A 7,757-nucleotide genomic window follows, 5' to 3' on the forward strand; every position below is an offset into this window, starting at 1 on the left:
CACATTTCGCGGCGACGCTGGGTCTGAAGAGAAGTACAAGAAAGACCTCAAGAATGTCAATGAGAAGCTTGACCGTATCTTGCTGAGTCAGCAGAGGAGCGCCCACTTCGTCTCTGAGGACGACCCTTTCCAAGTTCCAGATGGGGAGGGTGAGCAGAGTGAAGAGATCAGCTATGTTCAGAATCAGGGTGGATACAACAAAGGTTACAACCCCTACAAGACGAACCCCAATTTGTCTTACCGAAGTAACAATGTTGCTAATCCACAAGATCAGGTGTACCCGCCTAAACAACAACAGCAAGGGCAACCAAAACCTTTTGTGCCTTACAATCCGAGATTTGCTCCAAAACAACAGTTCCAGCAGGGTTACCAAGCTCCCTCAGGACCACCGCCAGGATTCCGCCCTCAACCAGTTCAGCCTACACCAACTCCAGATCAAGAACTAAAGCAGATGATGCAACAAATTCATCAGGGCCAAGCTAGTGGTTCCATGGATACTGCAAAGAAGTTCGCTGACCTTAGTCAAAGGATGGAATGTTCCTACAATGATCTGAACGTCAAATTCGAAACTCTGAATTCGAAGATAAGGTACATGGAGGGCCAATCGGCTTCTACTTCTGCACCAAAACCTGGCCAATTCCCAGGTAAAGCTGTTCAGAACCCCAAGGAATTCGCCAATGCCATTACGCTGAGAAGTAGGAAAACATTGCCTCCCAGGCAAGGAGTTCAAGACGTCACTGAGGACAGTGCGGAATTAGATGGGGAGGATTTCGGTCAGGATGACGCTCAGATGGAGAACCCCGTCGAAGCAGTCAAAGATCCAATCGAGCCAGTGAAGCAATCCGAACCTGAAGCTGTTAAGGAGCCTGCTGTTCCTAAAGACAGACTTGCGAGGTTCATCCCTCCACCGTACAAGCCTCCTCTACCATTTCCAGTGAGGTTTAAGAAGCAGCTTACTGAGAAGTACAAAGCCTTGTTCGAAAAGCAAGTCAAGGAGATTGAGTTGAGAATGCCATTGCTGGATGCATTCGCACTTGTTCCTCACTACCAGAAATTCCTCAAAGACTTGGTGATGGAGAGATCAAAAGAAGTTCAAGGCATGGTGGTACTAAGTCTTGAGTGCAGTGCAATCATCCAGAAGAAGGTTGTACCCAAGAAGCTCAAAGATCCTGGATCATTCACTCTTCCCTGCTCCATTGGACCCATGTCTTTTGAGAGGTGCTTATGTGATCTTGGCGCTTCAGTGAATCTGATGCCATTCTCTGTGGCTAAGAGGTTGGGTTTCACAAGGTTTAAGGGATGCGACATCTCCCTCATCCTTGCAGATAGATCAGTGAGACTTCCACATGGTATCTTAGAGGACTTACCTGTCAGGATCAGAGACGTGGAAGTACCAACTGACTTCGTGGTTCTGGAGATGGATGAAGAACCTAAAGATCCTCTGATTTTAGGAAGACCGTTCCTAGCGACTGCTGGAGCCATCATTGATGTCAGAAATGGCAAGATTGATCTTAATCTGGGCGATGACTTCATCATGAAGTTTGATATCAAGGATACTTTGAAGAAGCCAACAATAGGAGGACAAGTCTTCTATATTGAAGAGATGGATAAGTTGGCTGATGAGCTGTTGGAGGAACTAGCTGAGGAGGATCATCTCAAAACTGCTCTAACCAAGGATGGAGAAGAAGGGTTCCTGCATGGGGAGACAACTTGTTACAAGAATATGCTAGATTCCCACAGAGAAACGGATGGATCAGAGGAATTCGAGCAGATATCTGACGCAAAGGAGGTACGTGCAGTTGAGACAGAGAGTTCAGAACGTGATATCTCCCACTCGACCGCGATCATTCCAGACTCCCGTGCTGATGACTGGTCGGAACTGAAAGCTCCGAAGGTAGAACTCAAAACTCTCCCTTCCGGACTCAGGTACGTTTTTCTGGGAACCAATTCTACTTATCCTGTCATAGTGAATGCTAGGTTGAGTGATGATGAATTGGGGTTGCTAGTAACTGAGCTAAAAAAGTTTAGAAAGGCCATAGGTTATTCTTTAGATGATATCAAAGGAATCTCACCTAGTCTTTGCACACATAGGATCAATCTTGAAAATGAGTCTTATGCTAGTATTGAACCCCAAAGAAGATTGAACCCTAATCTGAAAGAAGTAGTAAAGAAAGAAATCCTAAAACTGCTTGATGCTGGAGTTATCTATCCTATCTCTGATAGTACTTGGGTATCTCCAGTGCACTGTGTACCTAAGAAGGGAGGCATAACTGTGATCAAAAACGACAAAAATGAGTTAATCCCAACTAGAACCATCACAGGACATAGGATGTGTATAGATTATAGGAAGTTGAATGCTGTATCTAGGAAAGATCATTTTCCTTTGCCTTTCATTGATCAAATGTTGGAAAGACTAGCTAGTCATCCCTATTATTGTTTCCTTGATGGGTATAGTGGATTCTTCCAAATCCCTATTCACCCAAATGATCAGGAAAAGACAACCTTTACTTGTCCCTATGGCACTTTTGCCTACAGACGCATGCCATTTGGTTTGTGCAATGCTCCTGCCACCTTTCAGAGGTGCATGACTTCAATTTTCTCGGATTTAATTGAGGAGTCAGTGGAAGTGTTTATGGACGACTTCTCTGTATACGGTTCCACTTTTTCCTCCTGTTTGTTAAATTTGTGCAGGGTATTGACGCGATGTGAGGAGACGAACCTGGTGCTGAACTGGGAGAAGTGCCATTTCATGGTTGAAGAAGGGATTGTTCTGGGACACAAAATTTCTGAGAAAGGGATTGAGGTTGACAAAGCTAAGATTGAGGTCATGGTTCAGCTTCAACAGCCTAAGACAGTGAAGGACATCAGGAGTTTTCTGGGACATGCTGGGTTTTACAGGAGATTCATCAAGGACTTCTCAAAAATTGCAAGACCTTTGACAAGGTTGTTGTGCAAGGAGGTTGAGTTCGAATTTGATGCAGCATGTTTGGAAGCTTTCAGCAAGATCAAGGAGGCCTTGGTTTCAGCACCCATAGTGCAAGCTCCGAATTGGGATCATCCTTTTGAGATCATGTGTGATGCTTCAGACTTTGCAGTTGGAGCAGTTCTGGGACAGCGTATTGACAAGAAGCTTCATGTCATCTACTACGCAAGTCGCACCTTGGACGAGACCCAGGGAAGGTATGCTACCACAGAGAAGGAACTCCTAGCAGTTGTGTTTGCATTCGAGAAATTCAGGAGTTATCTTGTAGGTTCGAAGGTCATTGTGTATACCGATCATGCCGCTCTGAGACACATCTACTCGAAGAAGGATACCAAACCGAGACTGCTGAGATGGATCCTGCTTCTCCAAGAGTTTGACATGGAGATAGTTGACAAGAAAGGAATAGAAAATGGAGTTGCAGACCACTTGTCAAGAATGAGGATAGAAGATGTTGTTCCAATAAATGACTCAATGCCTGAGGAACAACTTCTGGTAGCCCAGGTTTGTGAGCGGATGCATGACACAGGGGTTGAGAACCTCAAAATCAGATGCATGGCAATCACTTCTGAGACTGCACCCTGGTATGCAGATGTTGTGAATTACAAGGTATGTGGAGAAGTTCCTGATGACATGGATCCATACAGGAAGAAGAAGCTTTTCAGAGAGGTCAACCACTACTTCTGGGATGAACCCTATCTGTACAAGAGAGGTTCTGACCGTCTGTTCAGAAGATGCATAGCAGAAGGGGAAGTGCAGGGAGTGCTAGAGCACTGTCACGGTTCCACCTATGGAGGTCACTTCGCCACATTCAAGACAGCTCAAAAAGTTCTTCAAGCAGGTCTCTGGTGGCCAACCTTGTTCAAAGACGCTCACAACTTCATCACCAAGTGTGACGCTTGTCAGAGGATGGGCAACATCACAAGGAGAAACGAGATGCCCCAAAATCCGATCTTGGAAGTGGAGATATTTGACGTCTGGGGGATAGACTTCATGGGACCATTCAACCCCCCATCTAATGGGAATGTCTATATTTTGGTGGCAGTTGATTACGTTTCTAAGTGGGTCGAAGCCATAGCCAGCCCCACCAATGATCACAAGGTTGTTCTAAAGCTGTTCAAAAGTATAATCTTTCCAAGGTATGGGATACCTAGAGCGGTGATCAGTGATGGTGGAACTCACTTCGTCAACAAAGTTTTTGAGAGTATGCTGAGAAAGTATGGTGTCAAGCATAAAGTGTCGACTGCGTATCACCCTCAGACCAGCGGACAGGTTGAGGTTTCGAACAAACAAATCAAGGGAATCTTGTCAAGGATTGTTGGGGTCTCGAAGAAAGATTGGTCTGTCAAGTTGGACGAGACTCTCTGGGCGTACAGAACAGCATTCAAGACGCCAATAGGCAGAACACCATTTCAGCTGGTTTATGGTAAAGCATGTCATCTCCCTGTAGAGGTTGAGTATAAGGCGCTCTGGGCTATCAAGTTGCTGAACTTGGATATTGACACAGCTCAGGCTAAGAGAACTCTTGACATCCATGAGTTGGAAGAAATAAGACTTGATGCTTATGAGAGTTCCAAGATTTACAAGGAAAGGACAAAGAATTTTCATGACAAGAAAATTGTTGTCAAGGAGCTTAAGACTGGGGATCAGGTTTTGCTATTCAACTCCAAACTTAAGTTATTTCCTGGAAAGCTTAAGTCTAGGTGGTCTGGACCTTTTGACGTCAAGGAAGTTCTGCCATTCGGAGCTATCACTCTTCTGAACAAGGATGGTAGTGAATTCACTGTAAATGGTCAGAGAGTCAAGAAATATTTAGCTGATCAAGTCCGACCAGAGGGGATCTCTGTGCCCCTCTATGAACCCCCAAAAGCCTAAAAAGCTGAAAAGTCAAGCTAGTGACTTTAAACAAGCTCACTTGGGAGGAAGTCCCAAAGGTATCATTGTAAATATATTTTTTTTTTAGGATCCTTGTGTTTTTAATTTTTGTTTTTGATTTTCTTGTGTTCAGGAATCTACAGAAGGGAGTTTAAGCAACTTATAAAAAAGGGGGCAGTCAAACTAATGAGATCAGGGGTTAAACCGAGTATGATGGTGCTACAGAAGCGAAATTAACAAAAAGAGGGAAATCTACAGAAGAAAACAGAAGGCAATATAAGGAAGGAATCTTAATTATTGGTTTTGTCACCCTTCCCCTCCTCCCCACGTGCCCATCACTTCAATTTACCTCACCCTTTGCTTCCCCCCACCAGACATATCATCTTTATGTCTCACCACCTCACATCACTCCACCATCACTCTCTTTTTCTCTCCACTTGCACGACATATCAATTCCATCACCTCACCATAATTCATCTTTCTCACCCATCTATTTAACCCTTCTCCCGTTTACTCTCAACCCATCAACCAAAAAGCTTTCATCTCCACACTTCATTTTCGCTGACCAGAAAAGTCCAGTTTACTTGACTCACTTCGACGAACCTTCACCACTCCTCCACTCGACCGAAGCTGCCGTGAACCCCCCTCTCGCAGCTCGACTCGACCGGATCTCACCGTCATCTCGTCATCGTTGAGAAGTTCTCGTTTAAGCTTCAGCTCAAGCAAGTTGTTCACCGTCTCTCTCGATCCACCCTCACGGTCCGCCATCAGGCCAAACTCGACTCGACCCTCGCTGCAACTCCACTCGACCGGAGCTGCCGTGAAGCCCCCTCTCGCAACTCGACTCAACATTCACTCGATCCGCGTCATCTTGGTGCTGACTCGATCGACCGTCGCGGAGCTGCCAACCGAGACGTCCTTCGTCGATCTGTTGTGTTTAGCTGCTCCCGACTCGACCCACCTGACTCGACCAATCACTGTTGCAACACCGTTTCGCCTTAGCGCCGACTCGATCCGTTTCATACTTTAACACTCTCACTTCAACATTGCGTTTTGCAATTAGTGTTGTCATTTGGTCTAACCAACTAATCTTTGGTTTTGAGTTTGAATTGTCTCAGCTTTACAATGTCTGACAATTTTTGGGATGAGATGTATGAGAAGTATGGTTGTCAGGTACCAGGACGTGTTGTTACCTCTAAGCCGCCTACGCAAGACGCTGAGTCAAGCAGAGCAGTAAAACAATCTAGTAAAGACAAAGCTCGTGGGAAAAAGCCAGTGAAACAAAGGGATGAAGGTAGCGATTATGAGATGGAGCAGGCTCGTGAGAGTGCATCATCAAGGAAATCTGTCAAGAAGAAGTCTAAAACGAAGCTGTCTGCCCAGGAATACTATGATTTGTTTCAGCAACATGAGTTTATGGGAACAAGATATCCCCACAGTCAAACCATGATGGACCTTGATATAGCAGCGGATGTAGAATATCTTTTCGGCCAATGCAACCTTAGCAAGCTTATGAACACGCCAAAGAACGCTTACAGAGAGGAAACTATCCAGCTTTTAAGTTCCTTGCAAGTTCACCTGTTCACGGATGCGCCTGAGATGGAGTCAGATGGCAGTTTGGGCTATTTCACGTTTATGGTACATGGTCGGACGTACAGCCTTACTGTGAAGCGACTTGAGGAAGTTTTTGGATTCACTAGTGGGACTGGCACTGCAGCGGAAATCGACAAGGAAGAGGCGTCGTCATTATGGGCTTCGATTAGCACTGAGCAGCGCTTCAATGCCTCAAGGTCGAAGGGGACGCTAATAAGAAGTCCAGTGTTGAGATACTTCCACAGGGCTATTTCGAACGTTTTCTACGCAAAGGAAATCACTGGCCTTGTCACCAAGGCAGAGCTTGACATGTTGGATTTGGCACTCAAGGACCTGCTAAAAAAGACTACAGAAGGTGTTATGCTTAGAGGCGACGCTTCCGACACATCGTTCGCCTTCTTCCTGTTGAACCATCTACTGACTTACAAGACATGGGTGGTGAGACTGAACAACACTCATTCACCTGGAATTATGTGTATGGGAGGGGTTGTAACATGGATTTTAGAAGCAGCAGGCGTCCCTCTCCCTTCAGACTCGTTTCCGCCGCGCTGGATGGATATGTACCACCTGAAACAGATTCATACTTTAGACTGGGAAAACAAGCGTGGAAAGTTTGTCTACAAATTCGTTCACCCAGAGGTTGGAGAAGCAAGGATCCTTCTCCCTTGTGCGAGTCTAACAACGATCCTAAATGGTGAAAACATTGAGTTTATCCCTGATAGAAGCGTTTTGTATGTTGAGGAAGAGGATCAGAGAATGGAGATCTCAGCAGAAGAAGACAACCCGATGGAGGAGGATTCAGAAGACTATCGCCCTGAGAGGTATCACTTTGACGAGTACAAAGCACCAAGACTAGGAAAGGGTGTTAGGGAGGCCCATGATCGTCTAAACAAGCTTCAGGATTGGGGCAAGGCACGAGACAAGTCGTTCGGTAGATTCACGAGGATGTTCATGAATTTCATGAGTCAATTCAGTTGTTCGACATCCACTGCCGCCATCCCAATGCTTTCCCAGGATGTCATGCCAGTACAGGGACGCTTATCTACACGTCTCGAGCCCACTCGCCGAGCACAACCATCTCCAGCACGCCGGTCTGCTTACACACCACGAACTCAGCAACCCTCTCCGGCTCGACCACGGCATTCCTCTCATGAGCCCCGGGAGAGAGCGAGGAAGTCGTTGAAGAAAGCCAAGAAGGTACCTTCATCAAGTCGTCCAGCCGAGCATCATCAAGGCGGTCCTTCTGAGTACTTACCTGCACCAGTGGTTGAGCAGCAGTATGAGGCTCACGGTGACCTTCAGCATACAG

Source organism: Camelina sativa, chromosome 12 (genome assembly GCF_000633955.1).
Source record: "Camelina sativa cultivar DH55 chromosome 12, Cs, whole genome shotgun sequence".
Lineage (NCBI taxonomy): Eukaryota > Viridiplantae > Streptophyta > Magnoliopsida > Brassicales > Brassicaceae > Camelina > Camelina sativa.